Below are 25,522 nucleotides of genomic sequence, written 5' to 3' on the forward strand. Positions count from 1 at the left end.
AAGTATTAAATAACAATCATCAAAGAGGAGAATGAAGCAGACCAGTTACTCCCAAACAAACAAAAAACCCTTGCCATAATTATGTTTTTCTTCTTGTCAGAAAGATTTTTACAAAGAGTCCTACATCAGAGGTAATTAAACAAACCTTAATTCTTTGAAGTCTTGGTTTCTCCAAGTAATGTAAACCTAATAGATGCAAGAAATCATCTTGATAAAACCCAAAATTTGTGTTAAGGCAGTTACCTAAAAATGTTATTAGGAGTATACTGATATTCTAAGAAAATCTTATTGCTTTAAACATACAAAATTAAATTCTGATTTTGTATCATTATACTATATTTTGACCTTACAAACCCCTTAAATACACTTACCTGTATTAATTTTAGCTAATTTAATCACATCCAGATTTCCAAAGATTTATCTTCCACAAATATTCTACAACATATTTAGAAAATCTATAATTTGATAAAATTCTTAGTTTTCCAATACTTTTGATACTTTTTCCCTCTTGGACATTAGGACACAAATCTTATTTTACATATATATATATATATATATATATATATATATATATATATATTTTATCCAGAAACATTATCCAAAAATGTGCTGTGATACCTATAACCTTTTTCATATCTCTTTCATGCTTGTGAATATTTTTCTTCATTTTTAACTTTAAAACATAACAGAATCATTACAAAATTTCTTAACCTAACCTTTTTCTCAGTAAGTTAAAATACTTTATGCTTTACATAGCATTTTAATCGAAATACAAGTTAAATTTTTAGTATTATTTTCAGGTAGAATTAAGAGCATGAGCTAGAACCTTGGTAGGCAGCGAGGGCAGGACCACCATTGCAACAATTCCACGTACAAAGCATCTGATGCGATGCACAGTACATGGTCAAACATGTGAACAATCAGTTGAACACAACATGATCAACATCCTGATTGGATTGAGTAGGGCACATGATTACTGAGTGTCTTGATCTGATTGGATAAAGAAATTCCCCTCTCTATAAGTTACTAGCCCATAGCTTTAAAGGTCACCTCCAGCAATACCATATAAACAGCTGCAGCTGCAGCAGCTACCATTAAAGACCATGCATTGTGGGAGTTGCACTTTGCTGTCCATTTAAAGAAAGAAAGAAAGAAATTCTGTCATTTTACACTCTATTATTCATGGATTACATTTTTCTGATTTGTGAGACAAGTTACCTACAATTTTTTGCTTTGTGTCTCAGAATTAAAATTGAATTTTATTTCTCAGCAATCTTGCTTTGTATCAAAGACCCAGAAACAAAGCAATCTTAAGCTGCTTTTTCCACTTAATGACAATTCATAAAAACACATTAATAGACCCAAATATGTACATTTATCCCCATGCATACATGGGGATAAATGTACATACACACATTTCATATTAGAATACATATTGTTTCATATGATTGAAGAATTCAAGAGTAGTTGAATTTATTTTCATAAATTGATGTTTCAGTATCAATTTACAAGTGACTTGTGTTTTATTTCTAATAATACATGTATAAATATTTTCCAATTTATATCAAACATAGTATTCCTGGTTTAACAGCTATTTTTAGGTTGTCCATGGAAACCAGATATCAGATAAGTATAATTAACATTTTAAGCAATTATTTTTTTCTTCAAAAGAAAAACTGTGAAAACAATGGACATTGTGTTTTAAACATTGTTAACAGAGGCAAATACAATGCTGAATGACTAGTAACCCAGGTAAAATGAGGTGTGTCCATAATTCTGAAGACACTATTGCTTTAGTCTTACCATCAAATTTAAATAAACCTAATTATCAAAGTTTATTTTAGTCCAGTGAGCTAAAATACGTTTGGATTTATGTCCTTTTAAAATGTGTAAGTGCTCATTTATTTATTATATATGCTAAGTTGTTAACATATAGACACAATATATCATGTATAAATGTATAGGAACACACATAAGATAAAAAATATATATTTTTTATTTTTTTCCTACTGTTACTGAATATTGAACCCAGAGGCAATCTAGCATTGAGCTACATCCCTGGCCCTTTTACTAATTTTTTTTTTTTTTTTTTTTTTTTGAGATTGGGTCTCCCTAAGTTGCCAATGTTTGACTCAAATTCACAATCCTCCTGCCTCAGGCTCCTGTAAAATGCTTGACTACAGCTTAATTTAGATTCACCATTTATCAGTTTTGTTTCAAGTTAAAATTTGACAGGATTATGATAGCCTTAAGCAATTCTTAATTTATATCTTCACTTCCAAAAGTTCTGACTTAGTTGAAAGAAGGTAGGAAATTTACATCTCAAAGACATCTCTTAATGTTTAGTCTAAACATCAATGCGAAGGGAATAGGCCAAAGATCAACAAAAGCAAAAGTTTCATAGATGAACTTGTCATGCAGACTTCAGTTAACATCTACTTATATTTTAGGATCTAATAAAAAATAGGGGAAAACACCCTTACAAATGAAATTTCTTGTGTAAAGGGTCAGAAAAAAAGCATACTTTGGGGAACTCTCTAGTTAGTAATTCTTCTAACCTGTTTTCTAAGCAGATATATCCCTTCAGTGAGTAGGGCAGAGACCTTTCTTTGCGTTATCTACCTGGGAAAATGTATTTTGAGCTTTCCAAAACTTTTCTTCCTGCTTTAATTTATTGTAGTTTTCTATCATTTTGAAAAGGTTTGCTTTAAATTTTAAAACATTTCCCATTGCATCAGAATTTAGAGAAGAATGGTTAGAAATTTTTATTTATTTTATTGCTCAAACATTCTAGATTCCAGTTTTTTAAAAAAATATGTAGGACTAATAAATATTTTCCATTGTTTAAGCACTTTCAAGTTGAATAATAAAATATTTTCCATTGTTTAAGCACGTTCAAGCATTGTTTAAGTGTTTCAAGTTAAAACACCTTGATCCTCAAACATAAAACAGTGCCAGATAGGGTTTTTTTTTTTCCTCTAAACAGTTTTGAATTTGTTTATTGCATTTGTTTTCTATTTTAATGTAGGTATCCCTTCTTTTAAAATGACAACCTTCTAAGCACACTGGTGAACTTGTGTTTGAACTAAAAGCAGCAAGATTGCAATGAAAAGGAAAAAGAGACAAAAAATAAAAGTCAAATTTACAAAAGGATTATCAGGATTACAAAAGGATTATCAGGAAAAAAGACTACATCCTAGCACAGAATTCTTTTTTGTTAATTTTTTTAATTTGTTTTAATTAGGTATACATGACAGTAGACTCTATTTATGCACGTTGATTTATCATACATAGATGGGATATAATTTCTCATTTTTCTGAGTGTACATGTTGTGGAATCACATTGGTCATGCAGTCACATATATACATAAAGCAAAAAACATCTATTTCATTCTACTATCTTTCCTATCTCCACACCCCCTACCCTTCCCTTGCTTCACTTCCCTCCATCTAATCTAAGATAACTCTATTCTTCTCTAGTGCCTGCCTCCCATTGTGAATTAGTATCTGCATATTAGAGAAAACATTCAACCTTTGGTTTTAGGGGATTGGCTTATTTCACTTAGCATGATATTCTCAAACTCCACCCATTTTCTTGCAAATGCTATAATTTCATTATTCTTTAAAAGTGAGTAATATTCCTTTGAATATATATACCACATTTTCTTTATCCATTCATCTATTGAAGGATATCTAGGTTGGTTCCATAGTTTACCTATTGTAAATTGAGTTGCTATAAATGCTGAAGTGGCTGTATCACTGTAAAACCAAGGCCAGCATCATTCTAAGTGGAGAAAAATTGAAAGTATTCCTTCTAAAAACTGGAACAAGACAAGGATTTCCTCTGACCACTTCTATTCAACATAGTCCTTGAAATTCTATCGAGAGCATTTAGACATAAGAAAGAAATTGAAGGGATACAAATAGGTAAAGAAGAACACAAACTATCACTATTTGCTAATGGCATAATTCTATATGTATCCAAAAACAATTCTACCAGAAAACTTCCAGAACTAATAAATGAATTTAGCAAAGTAGCAGGATATGTAATCAACACCCATAAATCATACACATTCCTGTACATCTGCAATGAATCCACTGAAAGAGAAATTAGGAAAACTACCCCATTTGCAATAGCCTCAAAATAAATAAATAAATACATGATTGAAAACCTGGGAATCAATCTAACAAAAGAGGTGAAAAACCTCTACAATGAAAACTACAGAATACAAAGAAAGAAATTGAAGAAAACCTCAGAAGATTGAAAGATTTCTCATGTTCCTAGATGGGCAGAATGAATATTGTCAAAATGTACATACTACCAAAAATGTTATACAGATTTAATGCAATTCCTATAAAAATCCCAATGACATTCTTCATAGAAATATAAAGAGCAATCATGAAATTTATTTGGAAAAATAAGAGACCCAGATTAGCCAAAGCAATCCTTAGCAAATAAAGTGAAGCAGACCTTAAACTATACTACAGTGCAAAGAATTATTTTACAAGTGTTCTGAAACAAAGACTATCCAAAATAACCAACTCAGAATAAACCAAAAATAAGATTTTTTTCCATCATATTTTTTTTCTCTATCTAGTCAGACACCATAAACACAGATTAAGAGCCAGTGCCATAGTCAAAAGAACACTTGAAACAACTACAAATCAGAGTGCACTCTCAGATACATGGGGCATGCTTTACTACAATCATATATTACCTTTTTCTTGGTTTAGACCAAACAGCAAAAATTTTGTGTAGTGTGGACACCAACACAGAATTAGCACTTTCCATTCTTATGCCAATAACAACAGAGATCTCCTAAAACCCACCTGGTTTCAATCAATATCTTACATCCCTTCCCTGCTAATTGGTGCCCAAAAGTTACAGAATTCAAATTTCCCTATAACAGACAAATGGCAGAAGCCAAGATTGTTTCAAAATAAGGCAAAGGAAGTGGAAATCCCAAAGTGCAGTGTTGGGGAGAACTTACCAGTGCTTACACTTTCAGACTTATGGAGTCCTAAAGTTACTTTCTTTTTCACAAGATGATGGTAAAAAGCAGCTGATGCCATCCCAAAGCGAGAGGGAGAGAACCTAAAATGAATACAATGCTGGGAGCTGCCTGAAACCCTCTGGTCTCTGCTCTCTTTACTTGGGACCCATTCTATAATGCATGGCTAGTGACCAAAGGGTGTGCATCTCCTGGTGCATCTCACCAAAAGTGGAGTCCTAGGACAGTAGCCTGATTCCAGGGATCCAACCAATCAGGTTTGGCCACAAGCCCCCAAAACAAAACAGAAAAGGTAATGGTGAAAAGTTTGAAAGGAATTTCAATCAGCATAGATATACTGGAAAGGGGATCTATATCAATTCCCAAGTGGCAACTCAACCTCTTGAGGTTATGTCTATGTTCTTTTATTTCACTAATTGTATTGATGGCTAGTTGTTCCTACTTTGAAACAATTCACCTTCCTCCTGAATATTTATTGAATCATATTTTGCAGTGTTGACCTTACACCCTGAGAAAGCAGTGAATGGTAACAAAATCCCCTGGGCCTTGACAGATGGTTTTAGAATTGGCTTTGCAGTCAGCATTGTACCACAACATATGCAAAACAAAGAAACACCAGTCTCTGAAGTGTAAATGAAATGCTTATTCAAATTAAGAGGTAATTTGATTTGCAGACAAGAAATGTGTTAAATTTGTATTTAAGCAGGAATATATTTTCAGTTCAAAACTAAGTTTTTGAGATAAAGCATAGAAAATAGCTAAATAGGTGTATTAGTGATGTCACAAAGAAGAAAGGAGACCCTCATCATTATACAAAATACATGTATTAAGATGTGAATTTGGTGTCAACATACCTTATATATAATCAGAGATATGATAAATTATGATATAATGGTGTATTAAGAATTGTAATGCAAAAATAAATAAAATTTGATTAAAAATTAAAAAAATAAATAAATGCATAATTTTAAGCTTAATTTATTGGTAAAATTTTAAAAGGACTCTTACTTTATTTTTATTTATTTATTATTTACTTACTTACTTTTATACTGAATTTTGAAGCCAAGGATGATATACTATTGAGCTATATCCCCCACCCTTTTTTTTTTTTTTTGAGATGTGATTTTTCTCAGTTGCCTATCCCTACCACGAACTTGTGACCTTCCAGCCGTAGACTCACAAGTCACTGGATTTACAGTCATGTGCCACTGTGCTCCCCAGCTATATATTTTTTTTAAAAGAGGAGAGAGAGAGAGAGAGAGAGAGAGAGAGAGAGAGAGAGAGAAGAGAAGAGAAGAGAAGAGAGAGACAGGGAGAGAGAGAGAGAGAGAGAGAGAGAGAGAGAGAGAGAGAGAGAGAGAACTTTTTAATATTTATTTTTTTTAGTTTTTGGTGGACACAACATCTTTATTTTATTTTTATGTGGTGCTGAGAATGAACCCAGTGCCCCTTGCATGCCAGGGGAGCGCGCTACCGCTTGAGCCACATCCCCAGCCCCCTCAGCTATAATCTTGATTTAACCTATGATAAATAACATTTTAGTGCACACATCTATAAGTATGTATGAAAGTCATTAATATCTGTCTCATTATGAAATAGGAGATAGAAAGGGGGACCTCAGAGAATGGGGTCCCACCACTTCAGATTAAAACCCTAGAGTAAAGCTTGTTTTTGGTTTTGGCTGCCTGACTCAAGTCTCCATTCACACTTGGATGCCCATATATTCTCTTATTTCCCAAGCTTTTTTTGACTACCCTGCCATTTCTATCTCCTGTCTTAAAACAACTCTTTTGTCAAACCCCAAAGAGTTGTTTTTAAGTCAAGCAGTTCTTTGGTTTTAAGGAACAAGTATAGAATGAACTTAGGTTAACAAACACATTAAACCATCCCATTAACATTGTATACTTTCAATTGAGTCAGAAAGAGAACAATAAAAGGTGACTCTCAGTGAAAAGTTAGTTCCTCATTAAAATAGTATAAAAACCCCTAGACAGAAAGCCACCTATGCTATCCTCTTTTGGAACCCTCCGATGCTATGGGAGCTTCCACTGCTTGCTTCTAATAAATCTGCTACTGAATTCTCATCCTCCATCATCTGTATTTTTCATTCCTTTGGTGCATGAGACAGGAACCTCCAACACTCATAGGACCCTATGTCACAATTACACATTCAAAACTCAATAGAATGCATTTTTTTTCATTTTAATAATTTATTGTACAAATTAGATATCATATGATGAGTTGACCTTAATCTTTTAAGAAATGGGAATTTAACAGATGAGGTTAGACATTTTAGAATTCTATAGACAAAGCAAAAACAATTTTGACACAAATGTGTCTAATTCTATGCTTAAGGCATTCAATAATTGTTCAGGATTTTCCAAGAACTCCCAGAAATTGAATGCAAATTCATTAGATCTCAAAGGGGTCTGTAAGGCCTACAAAAGTAAGGTATCTATCCAATTTATACAGTTTAACTTAACAAACACTCCTTTAACAAAGGAGTTTCCAATGATTCAATATGATCCTGACAGCAAACTATTGGCACAGTCTATCAGAGAAAGTGATATTTTACACAGAAGAAAAAATACAGGCATGTGTTTCTTAAAATTCAAGGTATAATTTTCCACTTTTGCGGTGATACCACCAGTCTCTCAAAGTTAGGAGTTACATTATATGGAAAATTAATCTAAATCCTACCTCTTTGTTAGGAATAGGCCATGGACCACTGTATTCTAGAATCTTTAGTTCTCTAAGGTCAGTAGTTTCATAGGGAAAAGCTCTCAAGATCAGAAGAAAAATTGCTGTGAAGGAGAGCTACACCAGATTATGATCTGGATTTGGGGCTTCCTGCATATTCTCTGTGCCAACTTCAGACATATTTACTCACTTAAGGATGAGAAGAAAATAAGCCATATGGGAGTATAGGAAAAACACAGAATTCATGATATAAAATTGTGAAACTAGCAAATTACCATAAAACAAATATTTACAACTGTATATAATAAGTTGGTTGGTGTGGAGGCACAGCTTTGTAGCACAGTGCTTGCATTACCTGCACAAGGGCCTGGTTTGATCAACTACAACATATTTGTATTGCTTTCACACTGGAATTTTTAGAACTTAGCTTGAAGTTTAAGATGACCAAAGCAATGCTTTAGTATGTAGCCAAAGCACAATTTACTCCACCTGTAAAAGTATAAGATTTAGCCTTTAGGATTACAGGTGAGTGGAACTATGTCCATCATGAAATGTATTTTTAATATATAATCAACTGACTAAAAATTGTAAGCATGTGGAATTAAATAATAAAATGAAATAGCAGTGGAATAAATATAACTTTGTTTGGCAGTAGATATATGTATATTGATGTGGTCATTTTAGCCACAAATTTGAATTTAGCTTTCAAATAAATAATATTATACTTTTTTGGTCTAATTGTCCTCACTTCAACTTCTTGATCATTTTATGTAACATGAATTACTATGGCATTATTTTAACTTACTCTTAGGTCTCTCTTTCCTTTCTTTACCCTCCACCCATTATATTTTCATCAGAATTTCTCCTGCTAAGATTGATCTGATTTTTTTAATGTTATCTGTGTCCTTGATAATTATAAGATCTTGGTATCATGTGTTCATGGTGGTGAAATGAGTGATGGATTGTCCAGTTAGGGTAGACATCTATTTCCATAAGAAAACTTTGAATAGTTCTGACAGGCACTATTCCTCTCTTTGACTGGGGCATCAGGCTCAGTTTCTCCTGGACTATAATCAGTAAGTTTGATTTTTCTCATGTCCTCCTACTGCCCTCATGGTGCATTTTGATTTAAAATTCATCACTGATTTAATTAACCTCAAATGCCACTCATAATCCAGCTGTCAGAGCCAAGAACTGAGTAGCAGCTGGGAATACAAAACCAAAACAAAAAAGACAGATCAGCAGAGCATTAAAAGGAGAGAAATGACAAATGAGGGATACCTCTAGGAATGGTGAATTATCATATGAGAACAATAGTTTGGTGTTTCACCTAACTCAGAAGCATTTTGTGTGATCAAATTTCACATGTAATTGTTTGGATGCTCTGGGAAATGCAGGCAGCAGTCTGGTGAGCACAGCATGTCATTCAGTGTCTTGAAGATAATTAGCAAAGTCGCACTGTATTGTTTTTCAGCACCTGTTATGCAGAAAGACACAGTGATAATAAGACAATTTTATGTAAGCTTCATCCTTTAAATCATATACAACTTTTCCTTCTGAAAGGAATACCCCATATTTCAAACCATAACTTTATCACTAATTATTATGGTTTCCTGAGACATGAGAGAATGAAAAAAACCTGCCCTGGTTCAAAGAAAATTTTGAAGACAGACGTTGAATTTTAATTAAAAAGACCATTAGCATTTTCAAAAAAGCATGGCTTTGTTATATTTTTGAGCTTAGAAAATGATATGTAAAAGCACATTAATGAAACATAAAGCAAGAAATTTTTATCTGCTAGGATGAAATATTCAACATTTCACCCCATGGCAAAACTGTTTATTAACCACCAACTAACTAATCCTGGGGGCAAGGTAAAATGTATAGTACATAATAGTGTTTTGGTGAGGGATTCATTATATAAAAGGGAAAATTATTTCCTAAATTACTGTGTTGCTGTTTTTGTAAAATATCCCTAGATATGATCGGCTTCCAGTGGAACAATATAGCTTAATAGTTAAGAACATATGCTCTCACTTACCACCTGTGTGATCTTCAGCAAATTACTCAAGTGCTTGTCTCAGTTTGTTTTATTTACAAAAAGAATCAAATTTTAATGTATATAACTTGTAGGCTTTTCTAGAAAAGCAAAGCTAGTTAGCATGTAAAATGATGAGAGAAGCACAAGGTAAAGAGAAAACTATATTCAGTATTTACTGCAATTATTATTGCTATTATAGTGCTTTTTTAGCTATTATAGTCATTTCAATGAAGAATAAATAGATTTTTAACCTGTTTTATCATAATTATGACAGAAACTTTTTTTTTTTTGTACCAGGGATTGCTTAACTACGTTTTGTACCAGGGATTGCTTAACTATTTTTTATTTTAATCCAGAGTCTTGCTGAGGCTGGTTTAGAATTTGAAGTCTTCCTATTTTAGCCTCCATAATCACTGGGAATATAGGCATTCACCACAGAGCTCTCCTTGAAAAAAATTTTTTAAAAGGTTTGTGTTTTTACACTTGTGACTTTATTAACATCTTTCAACTTTGCTAAAGAGTTATACAATTAAATGCAAATAATATCATAAGCATTTCATATATACTTTACTTGGCTTACTCTAATTCTCTCAATGAGTGAAGCATATAATCTATATTTTAATCTTCAACTGAGATTTCTGAGTTTATTGAAATGAAGTAATTTGTTTAAAAGCATGATACTATCATGACTCCAAATCTAAATATTGCCTTGATTTGTAAACAGTAAATCATCAAAAATACACAGAGGTCCTCAATATCCAGTGTGGACCATCAGTAAGTAACATTGTCCTCAACTTTAAAGAAGGTAATAAAAACAAAATGGTGGAGGGTTTACAGGAGCATTGCTGAAAGCAGGCCTGGTCATGTGCTGGACTTAGAGCAGTCTTGCCCATTGAACTCTCTCCTTTTTTTTTTTTTTTTTTATTGGTTGTTCAAAACCTTACAAAGCTCTTGACATATCATATTCAAACATTAGTTTCAAGTGAGTAAAGGGACAATTTAACAAACAATGTATATAATTGAATGTGCATTTCTCATTTTGCTTTAGTGACATTTCTTGAAGTACCCGATGGATGTATTTTGAAAACTTTCATTTTTAAGACTGCAGAAATGTAAATGATCACATGTAATATACATGTTCTCAGAAGGTAATGGGGGATGAAAAAAGGGCTTAAAAAAAAGATTATACTATGTTCTCATTGTTGTTTCATACTATATACTTTACTCTTAATTTCATTTCTAGAAATATTTTTCTTCTAAAAGTTTCTTTTCAAATTTTTAATTTATGATTATGTAAATATTATTTTATTTTTATATAGCAGTACAATTCACAATAGCTAAACTATAGAGCCAACCTAGGTGCCCTAGAACAGATGAACGGATAAAGAAAATATGGTATATATATACACAATGAATTATTACTCAGTCATAATGAAGAATGACTTTATGGTATTTGCTATTAAATGGATTTAGAGACTACCATGGTAAGTGAAATATGCCAATCCTCATCTCCCCAAAACAAAGATGGAATTTTTTTTTCTTATAAGTTGAAGCTAATCCACAATAAGTGTGGTTAAAAAACAGAAGTGCAGTGGAGCAGAAAAAGGGAAATGAAAGGAAGGAATGAGGGGTGGAAAAAGGAAAGGCGGTTGAATGAATCTGTCATAACTTTCGTATATTCATATATGAATATACCACAGTGAAACTTAGCATTCTGTACATTCACAAAGAATTAATTAAAAAGTAAATGACAGAAAGATCAGTAGAGGATCAGAGGAGAAGAGAGGAAGGGAAGTTACTGGACCCTAAATTAGAACAAAATATATTCTATGCTTTTATAATTATGTCAAAATAAATTCTAATGTCATGTATATCTAAAACAAAACTATAAAAATGAAAAGAAAGAGATCTCATTGAACAAACATCACTGGGTGTAATTACATGAAGTATGAGATATATGATGGTGCTACTGAAGTAACAAGGTAGACTATTTTACAATAAGCTTTTCAATAAACGGAATACAGTCTAAAATATCAATAAAAAGTAACACATAAAAAAGAAACAGATTACACATTCCATACACTAACATTTTTATTACAAATAAATATTTTAAACTCAGAAACACATTCTTAGTTTGTCCTCCCAGAAGATGAGAAGTGGAGTCTGCCCCTTACATACATTTTCTAGTCCCTTCTGATGTTCCACCCTTTATCCTGGCACAATCTACATTAATACTAGACAGCAGAGGAATCAAGAACAACAGGCAGACCATGTCTGCAGCATAATCAACTCCTACTATGTGCCTGATATTGAAGCTGTATCCAATGTGGCCATTGTTACTTAGTAGAAATCATTTGGTCTGAGGTCTTACAAAAGTGATGCTATAACTAAAGGTAATCTGCTCATGTTTATTTGTTCTTTGGTTTATAGTGGAGAAAACGCTTAGGATTTTTCATCTTAATATTCTTTATGACATGTTTGTAGATCTCAAGTATATGAAAACAAAGTAGAAAATCCTCCTTCTGACGGTTTTATTTGGCAAGCTTCAAGTATTACACAGAGTTTTTATTTAAATATAGCTCAAGGATATATCAGTGTCACAATCATTGCCCATTCTCTCTGAGTTCAACACACCACTGAGAGTAGCCAGATACAGACTGAGTTTTAAAAACAGTTTTGGACTCTGGTTAGAAACATCAAAGATGCAAAGCAAAATTAAAATAAACTCCTAGAGCTCTTTGTGAGGAGTGATTCTCAATTATAAGAGAAACACTGAATTGCATGCATATAGTAAAATGAAGACAAGTAAAATGCTGGCTAGAAAGCATCAAATATGCACAAAACATACACGATGTTTGAAGATTTGTAATGGAGACATGCCGTATCATTCAATGTAAGCTTCAAATTCTTTCCACACTCAAACAAGTTTCTGTGTTCAGGGACCATGTCCTCCCCTATGATTATGAAAAGCTAGGTTCATCCCTGTTAGCTCAATAAATATAAATGAAAAAGTTCATCCCTGAGAGTATATTAAAAGAAATCAATTTCTTTCGTATTTTCATGCCTATAAATCCTGCTTTAAGCTGCAATTTTTCAAGCATCCACAGGCTATTTCTGAAAACACTGTGATAAGAATTTCACACGAACAAAAAAATTGAAATTTCTAAGAAAACCACCCACATTGTCTAAATGTCTTTGCTCCTGTGTACATAGACTAGAAGTCCCAAGAAGTACATATGCCAGAAAACTATCAAATTAAACTAAAAAGGAAAAATATTTATAGTCACTACTTGGAATATTCATGATCATTTAGTTTATGTAGGAAATATACTATAGTAGACTTTTTTATTTTAACAATATCAGTAATTTAAATAAAGTTTAAATATAGTTTTTTTTTCTAAAGATTTGGCTTCTACTAGGTCATATTTGAAATTATTTGCAAGAATTATAGGGACAGAAAAATAAGTAGTACTATAAAGGATTCATAAAGTTTCCTAATGCTTGCCAAAACCTATGAACAAAACTTTGGAAATCCGGTAAGAACACAGAAGTTAAATCTCCATTTTCACCACTGTGAACATGACTTACTATTGATGTTGACCTTGATCATCTAGCTACAGAAATGTTTTTCAGGTTTCTGTATTGTGAGGCTGCTCTTTTATACCTTCCCATGCTGTGCTCTTTAGAAGTTACTATACAGAGCTCACACTTAAAGAGTAGGGATTCACACTCCAGTTGAGAGTTAAATTATTTGGAATTCTTCTGTAGGGGAGACTTTTGTTTTCCTCTGTTAATTTAAATATTCAAGCATTTATTTATATCAGTAGGAATTCATGAATACTTATACTGTGTGTTATTTTCCATGTTATACTTCAATTCAGTTTTTTTTTTAAATTTTCTTTTTTTTCTTATTCAAATTGTTCTAGATTTGGATATCAGAAGCTCTTTAATTTGGCTCCCCATGCCCCTTTGACATACAACCATCATTATGAAGGTGTTTATTAGTCTCCTTTCATTTATTAAAATTGTTTTTTCTTTAATTTTCTGTGTACTCTTTTTGTCTTCTGGAACCGCAAGAAAATAAAATTCTCCAAGTTCATCTTTATATATTGTCTTGCTTCAGTAATGTGCATCTATTAATCCTTCAAATTAATTTATGATTTTATATAAAATGAACTTTCAACCTATATTTTAATACAAAAACTGTAAGTATAACACGGAGTAACTGCTCTTTGGCTATATGAATGTTTAAAATTGCAATTGCAAAATGAAGACATTTATAATATCCAATTGTGTTTAACTCTGGTATGTGCCACAGTGTTACCAAATCTAAAGTGTTCTAGATAAAAATCACAAAATTATACTCATGAATGTACCAAGAATCTGAGTTTTGGTGGATATTTAGAGTTGTATCATCATATGATATTTCATATACCTTTTAATATTTATTGCTGCATTTATTCTTTTATATTTCCTCCTCTCAACTTCAAAATCAGATGATACAATTAATTTTGAGGCAGCTTGTTCATTAGACATTCAGAAATATTTAGATCTCATTTAAAACAATATAAAAGAAGCCTTAAATTCTACTGTAGTTATAAGTACAGTAAATTCAATGTAGTTATCACTACAGTAAAAATACTGAGAACACTAAAAATACCTACTGGCACATACACACATGCATGCTTATGTGCACCAATGCATATTTAATCACATATTTACATATGTATATGTACATGTTTGTATGTGAAGAGAGAGAAAGGAGAGTTCAATTTCCCAACAAAACAAAAGCAAATTTGGTTAAATTTTAATATATTTAATTTTATATTTGCATAATACTAATTAATAGTAAAATGTATTGTCTAGCACAATTCAATATGTCTCATTTTAGTGCATATCAGCTTTATTTCTCAAATGCAATTGTGCTAAAAAGAAAAAAAGTATTTTAAAAGTCACTTTACTCATTTAACAACACTTTACAAGTTTCACTCCTTTTATTTATATTTATACTTAAATTTTCAAAAGCAAAATTTCAAATTAATAACTGGGATATGTTTGAAAAATTGTGTTTGTCATACTTTCTTCAGCAAAGTTTTGACTAACTGCTCAGAGGAAAGATGTGAATATTCTTGACATTGTGTCTAAATTAGTCCTCAGCTATAGACTGGACAGGAAAGGAGAGCTAAGTAGAGAGGAATAGCCAGAGCTCACCAGTAATCCACAGAAACCAGTAGTCAGGGAGGAGGGTACATGTGTAAATGGCACAGCCTTCATTGGAGGGCTGCATCAAGTGATAGTGACCTATAGCAAAATAAGAAAAAAACTGCTCAGATTTCCTTATGAATTTACATGATATTGGATACCAAAGAGAAAGGAAATTCAAAAATGGTGATAGCTCAAGTCAGAGTGATAGGAGTTAAATAGTTAATGAAATTTCTCTCAGAATGATAAATCCTTAAATTGATAAAGCCTGAGAATGAAAAGAAAATTAAGGTACTACATTGCATCACACAAAAACCATTTTGAAAAAAAAAACCATTTTGAGAAGTGTGTATAATTAACCAATATGTAAATAGATATGCAGTTTAATGGAAGGCTGCTTTAAAATGATTGTCAATGTGAAACTACTGTGAAGTAAAAAGAGAATCACTGATATTTATGTATATTATAAGATTTATGTATTTTATAAGATGTGGAGAAGACTATATCAATTAATGCTGGGATATTTTGATGGAAACATCTTTTTGTTATATTACTTTGCTAACTTGTTGCAAACCAATTATCATGTACTAATTAAACATTTCAATAGTCTCCTCATCTGAGTTATAGTTTGGGATTTAACAGTATTAAGAATGCATTGGATTCTAGTTTTTAGTATTTGAAAAAATATTAATGCCTGTTGTTCAAAGAGAAGTGTTAAATGGTTGGTTTTCACAGAGGAATCTATGTCAGTGGGCCATATCAATCTCCACTATGGTGCTGATGTAAGGATGATCTCTGGCTCATTTCACATCATTTCAAATGTATAGTGCTATTGTCTGGTAACATGTACCTTGTGACAGTCACACAGACTGATTTTGCCTCCTAGGGAAATACTATTTAGAAACAGAAATACAATCTGTATTCAAGATTGTTAGGAAGAAAAACACCTATTTTCCCATGAGGCACTGAAATATGACCCCTCTTTTTTTTTTTTTTTTTTTTTTAGCAGAATCACGTTGCTCGTAGTTATTTTCTAAATATTGATATTTGCTGCATAATAAGGTTTCCTTTTGAATTATGCCTAAAAGGAGAATAGAAAGAATTTTGGCTAATAGCAGGAATTGTCTTATTTATTTATTTAGTTGTAGTATTGGGATTCACTCAGTGATGTTATACCACTGAGTTACATCCCCAATCCTTTCTTCTTTCTTCTTCTTTTTTTTTTTTTTTGAGATAGTATCTTGCTAAATTTTGCTCAGGCTGGCCTTGAATTTGCCATCTTCCTGCCTTAGCATTGTGTTATTACAGGCATACACCACTATGCCTGGCTAAAAGTGTTTTATATAAAATAGTAACTTTAGTATTGACTGAAGACTAACTTGTGAAAGATTAGAAAACTCTTAAGATCAGCCTTGCTATGATTAAACATTTTAAAAATTATTTTTTACTATAATTATCCATTCATCTAAATTATACAAATTAATGGGTTGCACTGTGACATTTCCATATGTATGTATCTATATTCCCTGCGTTGATCCTATACACCCTTCCTATCCTCACTCTCACCCTCTTCTTTACCCCCCTCCTCCAATTCACCTTTCCTAATACTCTTTCTTCTATTTTCAGATAATGTTAGTTTTTTGTTGTTGTTGTTTTTATTTTTAGTTTTGAAATCTGAAAGAAAATATGGGATACTTTTCTGAGAATGATAAATCCTTAAACTGATAAGGCCTGAGAAATACAAGATAATGAATGTACTATATTGCATCACATGGAAACCATTTTGAAAAAAAAATTGAGAAGTGTGTATAATTAACCAATCTGTAAGTAGATATATAGTTTAATGTAATACTGCTTTAAAATTATTATCAACATGAAAATACTGAAAAGCAGAAAGAGAATCATATAGAAGAAAACGTAATATTTATCTGTTCTGCAAACTTTAAATTTTTCTTTTACTAATAATTTTGCTTGTAAATGGAAGACTCAACCGTCTATGCATAATCACTAGAAGAGCTAGCAATTATGTAAAATTATTACAATGTTCCCATTTAGTATTTAATTTACTTTATGCCCTAAAATATTTTTAAAATAAAATAATATACAATCAAGATACAATATAAGGTTTTTTTAAGGACTAATTCATACCATAAATATTAATCAGATAAAATTACTGACAAATACTTTAAAAATGACTTCTTAATTTTCAGTGAAACCGATGTCTACCTTTTCATCAATAAATAGACATGTTATATTTATTAGAATATATTTATACATAAAACATATTTTCATGCCATCTAATTTAAATGCTATAATTTTAATGGTACTATTGAGAAGTTTATCCAGTTGTTATAAATCATTGTAATACCACTCATTTGTCCAATACATGGAATTGATGAATTTTTAAGCCAGTTTTATGAAAGTAGCTATCATTATAATCACAATGTTGTTTTGAAGTGTATTCCTTTTTGGTCTTCCCTCATTACCTTGTAAATTATTCAAGGTTAAGGGCTGTTCATCTCCAAAATTTGGCACGGTGCAGAGGATATTTGGAAAATTCAATATGCATTTATATAACTAAATGTAAATTCATGTGTTCATTCATTCATACATTGCTTGCCTTTTTTATATATAGGATAACTCTGATTTTCATGTATTCTGGAAATGGTATTATTTTCAGACAGATAAAAGAGATTTGACTTTGATGGGAAAGAAATAGACATTGCTAGAGAAGCATTTTTATCAGGGATTATGGTCCAGTGCCTTGTTGTTGAAATCATTTCCAGTATTATTCATTTTACAGTAAGTAAATGGTGTTGTTTTCAACATTTTTCATGAATTTATACCTTATGTGATTAATGTTGGATCATAAATCATTTGAGGGCCACATTTTAACATTTTCACTTCCGTGCATGTCCCACATTTTAATAGGACCAACTGTGTCTGTTGCGTAATTTAAAATAGGACTCAAATTCTTGTTAGTTATGACTGCTATCAAAGAGTTATCGAACCCAGAAAATATTAATGGAGTATTAGCTAAATTCAACACTATGTTCAGATTTTCATGTAAAAGTTTAAAAGACAATTGTTTTTCTTTCAGTTTGTAGTCTAGAGGGGAAAGAGACTAGTCATGAGAAAGCTAAAATAATAAACAGTGATAAGCAATGTGATTAGGCAAACCAAACCAAGTGCTTTGGGTATAAGAAGCTTCCTTTTTAACTGATGTCTATGCTGTGAACTAAAGAACAATGAGGAATTTAAACAACAGATGAAAATTTTCCAAAGAGGATAGCACATGCAAAATTTTTCTATAACATATTAACATGATCAAAATTGCATTTAACAAAACATCATTGACTATATTTTGAAGACTGGTGCAGTGAAAGTAATGTAAAATTGGAACAAACAGAAGACTATTTTACAAAAATATGATTGTACAGAGGCAATCACTGAGGATACTCCAAGCAGACAGACTCAGCCACCTATAACAAAATAGTCTTAATAAGACCTGACCCTTTGAAGTATTAGAAAGTCTGTTAAGGATTTACCATCATTCAATTTTCTGCTTCAGTAATATTAGAACTATTGGTACTATTCTCCAGCATAGTGAATGCTAGAGGAGAATTTTTGGGGGTAAAATAAATTTTGTCTTGAATTGATTAAATGTGAAGATGTTGAGCCATCTCAATAGGGATAACTTATAGGAATTGTATTTTTAGATAGTGAGATGGGGAGAAATATCTCAGATGAAGTTGTGTTCTGGGAAGTACCATCAGCATACAGATAGAAAACACACTGGTAAGAAATCTATAAGGATAAAAACGTATGTGGAAAAAAATAGAAAAGCCAACTACAAAGTACACTTTTCCCCAAAGAAACACTACTCTGTCTAGCTAACAATGGCCAGATAGTGACTTTGTCTACATAAAAGCTTAAGAAAAGCAGTTAAAGCAACAGTTCCTTGTCATGAAAACTTTCTTATCTATGATACTGAGAGAATCCATTTGGAGTTAAGAATGGGAAACATTAAACAGCAGTGAGCTAAAAAAAAATAATTCTATTAACATTTCTAAAAAGCTTTCTAAATGGTGTGTTCAAAATATCTAAAACAAGGGGCTGGGGATGTGGCTCAAGCGGTAGCTCGCCTGGCATGCGTGAGGCCAGGGTTCGATCCTCAGCACCACATACAATCAAAGATGTTGTGTCCGCCGAAAACTAAAAAAAAAATATTAAAAAAATTCTCTCTCTCTCTCTCTCTCTCTCAAAAAAAAAAGTATCTAAAACAAATGTTGTGTCCAATAATCTTTAAATTCTAACACATTTCCCTTTAGGCTAGGAATTTCAAGTAATTTAACAAAAATTTAAAATATTAGCATAAACTCCGCGGAAGATGATGAACACAAAAGATTACAAGTCCATGCATAAACTTGCAAAAAGATCATAGTGCAATTTATTTACAATTTCATATAGATAAATTGGATGCAGAAATTGCTCAATTAAACCAAATTTTAAAGTATATTATACAATAAAATAATTGTTATTGAAAGATATCTTCAAAATTTATACTCTTGTTAATTACTTTTAAATGTATTTTATATATAAGAAATTATATCTTGTGGAATTAAATATCAGTATTTAAAAGATATTTCAAATAGGCATTAAATAATTTATTGGAAAATTTTAAAATACCATATGCTTTATATTTATTTAGCTAAATAATCAGCTCTGTGGCCAATCCATATCCAAAAATAATAAACTCATCTTGTTTCACTGAAGACAAAGAATATATATAATAATATGTATGTCAATAATAAAAAAGTGTCTGAATTATAACTTTATTAAAAATGAAGTCCCTCACTATTCTCCCTTAATCTGTGAGAACTACACTTTACTATTCTTGGAATAAGAGAAAAGATACTCTTATGTGACTTATTAACCTTCTTAATATCTGTGAATACACCAGGCACCTGCCCACGTCAGGACTGTTGCCCAATTGAGTCTTTCTATCTGGAATTCTTCTCCCAAATACATGGACATTCACTTACTACTTCATGTTGATTTTCAAATATCTCCTACTCTCTGAAGCTTTCTCTGTTTATTTGAACTTAAAATTTTGCCTTCATTTCTAGCCCTTCACACTCTCTACTTTGCTTATCTTTTTAATTTTTATTTATCACAAATATCTAATTGAAATATAAATTTTTAGTTTTAGTTTTTCATTGATCCCCAGTAATATGTGATCCTTTTTACATTATTAACTTCATTGACTTTTGGTAACAAATATATCCCCACAATTTAGGAAGGTACTTTGTTGAATGTTGTTGAATGTCAAATGCCAAACACATGTATATTTGTTGAAAAAATACGTTTTTTATTTCTGGCATTAAAATTGGTAGATTAACAAAGAAAGCCTAAGATAACTGTGAACTATCAGTTTCTTAACATAAATATTAATTAGCAGGCTTATATTTTATAAATAGTGTGCTATCTTTCTCATATAAAATATAATATTAAAATATATAGATAAGAGCAAAATACTTGAGGAACTCATATCCTAGGAATTAGTGTATTTGTTTCTTGAAAGAAATTTTAAGAACTAATATTGTACTCTGAAATCATTAAAATATTTATGGAATAAATAATATTTTCAGCTGCTTTTTATCTAATATTTCCTCTGAAATAAACATCACAACCAAGATTTTAGTGCCAGGAGCAATCAGGTTACAATGTCATACTGGAAATAGTTGGAGCAGCTGGTCACCTATTGAAAACAGCTGCTGACACCACTGGATGCCCTCAACACTTCTGTAGATTCTGCCTTTAGTGAATGAATCCTGAAGCATTCTTATCATCTGAAAATGAAGCCTGATAATTCTAATTACCATTCTTATCTGGCTAGAACTACATGGATGGATGAAGAGAGAGAGAGAGAGAGAGAGAGAGAGAGAGAGAGAGAGAGAGAGAGAGAGAGAGAAATAGGTAGAAAAGAAATAAAAATGATGGATTGGTAGATAAAGATATAGAAACATGGATAGATATATGCACGCATGCATGCATGCATGCATAAATTCAAAGATCCACACAGTTTCATATAGAAAATACAGATGAAAATTTATCAAAATGTATTATTAATGATAACATTTCAAAATATATACAGAGAATTTGATTTAGAAAATGATTGAATAAAAACTTTCAGTACAACTAAAGTACAAGTTTGAAATATAAATTATTTCATGGATTTCAACTCTTTTTATTAAGAAATAAGAATAAAATTTCTAATTCATTGATTTATCTGCATGGAAAGTTACTCTGATATCACTAAATAATTAAAAGCATACACAATCTCCCAATTAGTAGATTGTCACAAATTTCTCCATTTTTATTGAACTACTTTTGATATGGAACTCTGTTATTCTATGACCTAAAGTAATCATAATGCAGTGGTTGGCAATTTGACAGGAAAAGAGACAAGCTGACAGCCACTCTTCAAGTAAATATGACCATGTTTCTAGTGCTAAGCTGAATTTGACATTTAATTTTAAAAAATTTTAACATAGATTTACACACACACACACACACACACACACACACACACAAAGCATGCTGTTACATGATTAATACTGTCTTGTCTGAACCAAAAATGAGTGCCTACATGGCAGAATTTTTCTAACAAATATATTTTCTAACAAATATATTTTTCTAAGAAATATATTTTTTAATTCCTCACAGATTTAAAAATAATTAATTCTCTCTATTTTAAGATATTGGATTTAGCATACAAATTCAGAAAATTAAGTGAATGAATAAATTGTTATAAATACAGAATTTCTATTGTTATATTTTGACATTTGCTATTATTTACTAACTTGGACAGAAATATATTTGTGTCTATGTACTAACTTGGACACAAATATATGTGTGTGCATGTTAGTGTGTCAATGCTGAGTTTCTCGCCATTGCCATTTGGAGCCAGATTATTCTATGTGGTTCACACTATGTAGGATGTTGTACAGTCTGTCTGGACTTTGCCCACTGAATCACAATAGCACTACAGCCCCAGTTTTAACAACCAAAAATGTTTCCAGATGTTGTCATAAGTTTCCTGAAGTAAAAAGTCACCTCAGTTGATAACTACAAATGTTACTATTATGGAAATCATGTTCTTTCATAAGTTTAAAAATGTATAGCTCAGCAGGGTGTGGTGCACACCTATAATCCCAGCGACTCCAAAGGCTGAGGCAGGAGGGTCCAAGTTCAAAACCAGCCTCAGCAACTTAGTGAGGCTTTAAGCAACTTAGTGAAACTTTGTTTTATAATTTAAAAATAAATAAATAAATAAATAATGGTTGGAGATGTGACTAAATGGTTAAGCATCCCAGGTTCAATCCCTGATGTATACACACACACACACACACACAAAGATATAGATCATTCTCATCTAAAGAATTTGTATATCTTACTGCTTTCAAAATAAACTTGTGACTTTTAAATTTGATAGTTCATATCAATTACTTAGTCAAGGTTACATTTGGACAGACAGCCTCTCTGGCAGGGAAATAAATTACTTAAACAACTTTGTATGCCATTTTGGTAACTACCATTGATATTTTAGTAGTTACCAGAGGAAATGGTACTTTAAGTTTATAGATAAGCTGATAGTGCCTGTGTTGTTAATTCAACCATATTAATTGAAATTTTTATATGATGTAACTCTTCCTTTATCTTCACATATTTCAGAACACAATTAAAATAGTATGCTTTTTTAAAAAAAAAAAAAATGGTATGCTTTCCATGGGCGCATGCATGGGTTCTCTCTCTCATCCAGAGAGGAGGTCCATGGAACAGGGTAGAGGAGAGTGTGGCTGTGGAGTCACTAATCAAGACCTCCGGAGACCAAGCTGGAAGCAGGTCTGATTTTATTGTGTAGTGACCATGTATATATATTCAGGAAGTAGCTAAACAGATTATAGGCAGCCACCAATCCAATACCTTGCTAACTGTCCTTGTATTGACTAATTGAGGAGTAGGCTGCGGAGCAAATGCTGGGACTACAACACATAACCTCATGCCCAGGGCTGTTTCCTATGGGGTAAGCGGGTTTGCCGATCACACACCCAGCACAAAAGGAGTGGTTTGCCACTCAGGCTCCCTTCACATATACCACGTATGCAATATTGTTTTCTTTGTATCATTATGTTTTAAAATTTGAACTGCTAAGATTAATGACTGAGTGTTTCAAGCCCTCAGGACCTCTAAAGAAGCCTATATGAGTTTCTAGACATGGTGTTCTGGTAACTGTAAGAGGTAACAGAATATCAAGAAGCCTTGTATTGTAGAGAACTCTGCATCATTCTGGCCCTAAAAGAAAAAGATGTCCTCAGACAGCTTCCCTGGTGGTACCAGGATGGCAAGTGCCTGTGTAGAAGCTTCTGTAAGCAACTAGCGAAGCAGCTGTGGGCAAGTGCAAACTGAAATAAAGTAGAACCCTGGTAACTTAGCTGGGGGATTGCAGTTTATAAATTTATACTTTTGTACGTGTGACAAGCTCCTATGAGACACAGGAAATAAGTGCACACACTGTGAAGGGGAGAGCTTGTGCACACCATTTTCTAGGTTGAGGATCTCAAGTCAAGAGTCATTGGAGTCGGCAAGTAATAGACTAGCCAAACAATTCTGAGAACCCAACTGAAATTGGAAACCATAAATCTGTCCCATCTGGCAGAGTTATAGGATTTCCCCTATCAAAACTCAGGAAAGGGGAGAAGCTTTTGATTAGAGAAATTGTTTGGGAGTGTGTTTAACTGAAAGCAAAAGAGAACAGGAAAAAGAAGGGAATTGAAGATAAGTGTGACCTGAAATGGTCAGGCATGATGATGAATTTTATTAGAAAAGTAAAGTCAAGAAGCAAATGATAATCTAAAAAAAAAAAAAAAAAAATGGAGGAATTTAAGTCTGAAGTGAATGAGCGAATATATTTAGTGGAGATAAGTGTTTGTTATCAGATAGAGGATTTCAAATTAATGGTTTAGAAAGCAGTTCAGTTCAGAGGGATAATAAATCTTGACTGAGACCTCAGGAATGGTTTACTAAAGAAAAATAAAGTGTAAGTTATCACCACAAAAAAGATTATGAAATTCTGAAGAAACTAATGTTACTAAGGATAAGGCAATAGTGAGAAAACTATAAAAGAAAATTAACTTGGAATGTATTCTCCTAAGAATGCAGGAATATGTGTGCAATCAGATAATGTATTGATTAAGAGAAATTAACTCTTAACTTTTCTAAAACACTAAAATCTCATTTATTAAATTAATAAAAATTTTCTCATTTCTTTTTATTTATTTATATTTGTGGAGTGATACTGCCGATTGAACCCAAGAGATCTTTACCACAAAGCTTTTTGTTTTATTTTTATTTTGAGGCAAGGTTTTGCTAAATTTCTGATGCTGGCCTCATATTTGCAATCCTCCTGCCTGAGCCTACTAAGTCACTGGGATTACAGGCCTGTGCTACCACACTAAGCTTAAGAAGTTCTTCTAAAAATGTGTATGTTTTAAATGAAAAATAATAATTATATTACACTTACTATATATCACATAATTATTAATTATCTTTCATTATACTTATGATGTATAATGTGATGTTTTGATATATGTATGCCATCTAAAGACCATGGAGTCATTAAATCATCACCTCATTGACTTGACATTTTTTGTTGGTATATTTGAAATTTATTCTATTATATTAGAATATACAATACATTATGATTTCCAATATTCAGCATGGTATGCAATAGATAACCAAACTGATTCCTGCTCTCTAGGAGAAACTTTGTATCTTTTGACCACTAACTTTCTGTTCCGTCTTTTACCTCCTTCCTGTTTGTGGATTACCATCATCCTACTGTGAAACAGAAAACAATATATAATTTGATGTTTACATGTGAAGCGCAATGGGGGTATTTTAAGAATATGGCTCCATAGTAGAGGTCCTGGGTTGATTCCCAACAGCACAAAAAAAATCATAAAAATGCAAAAATAGAGACATGTTTCTCTTGTCTCAATGTACTAATTAACTATGATAAGACAACGTAAAAAGCATTTACAAAATCTAGATAAAGATAAATGAATATTTGCTTAATCATTGCTTTAGCATTTCTTCTTTTTTTTCATGATCACCCAGAAATTATTGCCATTATCAACAATGGAATTTGAAAAAACTTCCAGTGACATGCAATGTAATTTTTGTCACAGAAAAAAAAATTGAGTTATACATAACTAGAATTAGAAACAGCTTCTAGGTGGCTCCTGTAATCATTTATCTCATTTTAGTGTTCACTGTTTCTTATGAATGCATTCAGTACATTTCTGTCTAAAAATCTTTTGTTTTGACAGATGTGAATAAACCAAATACAAAGCAGGGAGATTTGCTCATTAAATATTATTTCTCATTATTATATCAGCCAAGCAAGCCTTAATTCTATCAGGTTTGTTCATCTGTTCTGACTACATTTTACTTTATTTTGGTACTGAGGATTAAACCCTGGGGTGCTTTATCCGTGAACCAC

Source organism: Urocitellus parryii, chromosome 10 (assembly GCF_045843805.1).
Source record: "Urocitellus parryii isolate mUroPar1 chromosome 10, mUroPar1.hap1, whole genome shotgun sequence".
In the NCBI taxonomy this organism is placed as follows: Eukaryota; Metazoa; Chordata; class Mammalia; order Rodentia; family Sciuridae; genus Urocitellus; species Urocitellus parryii.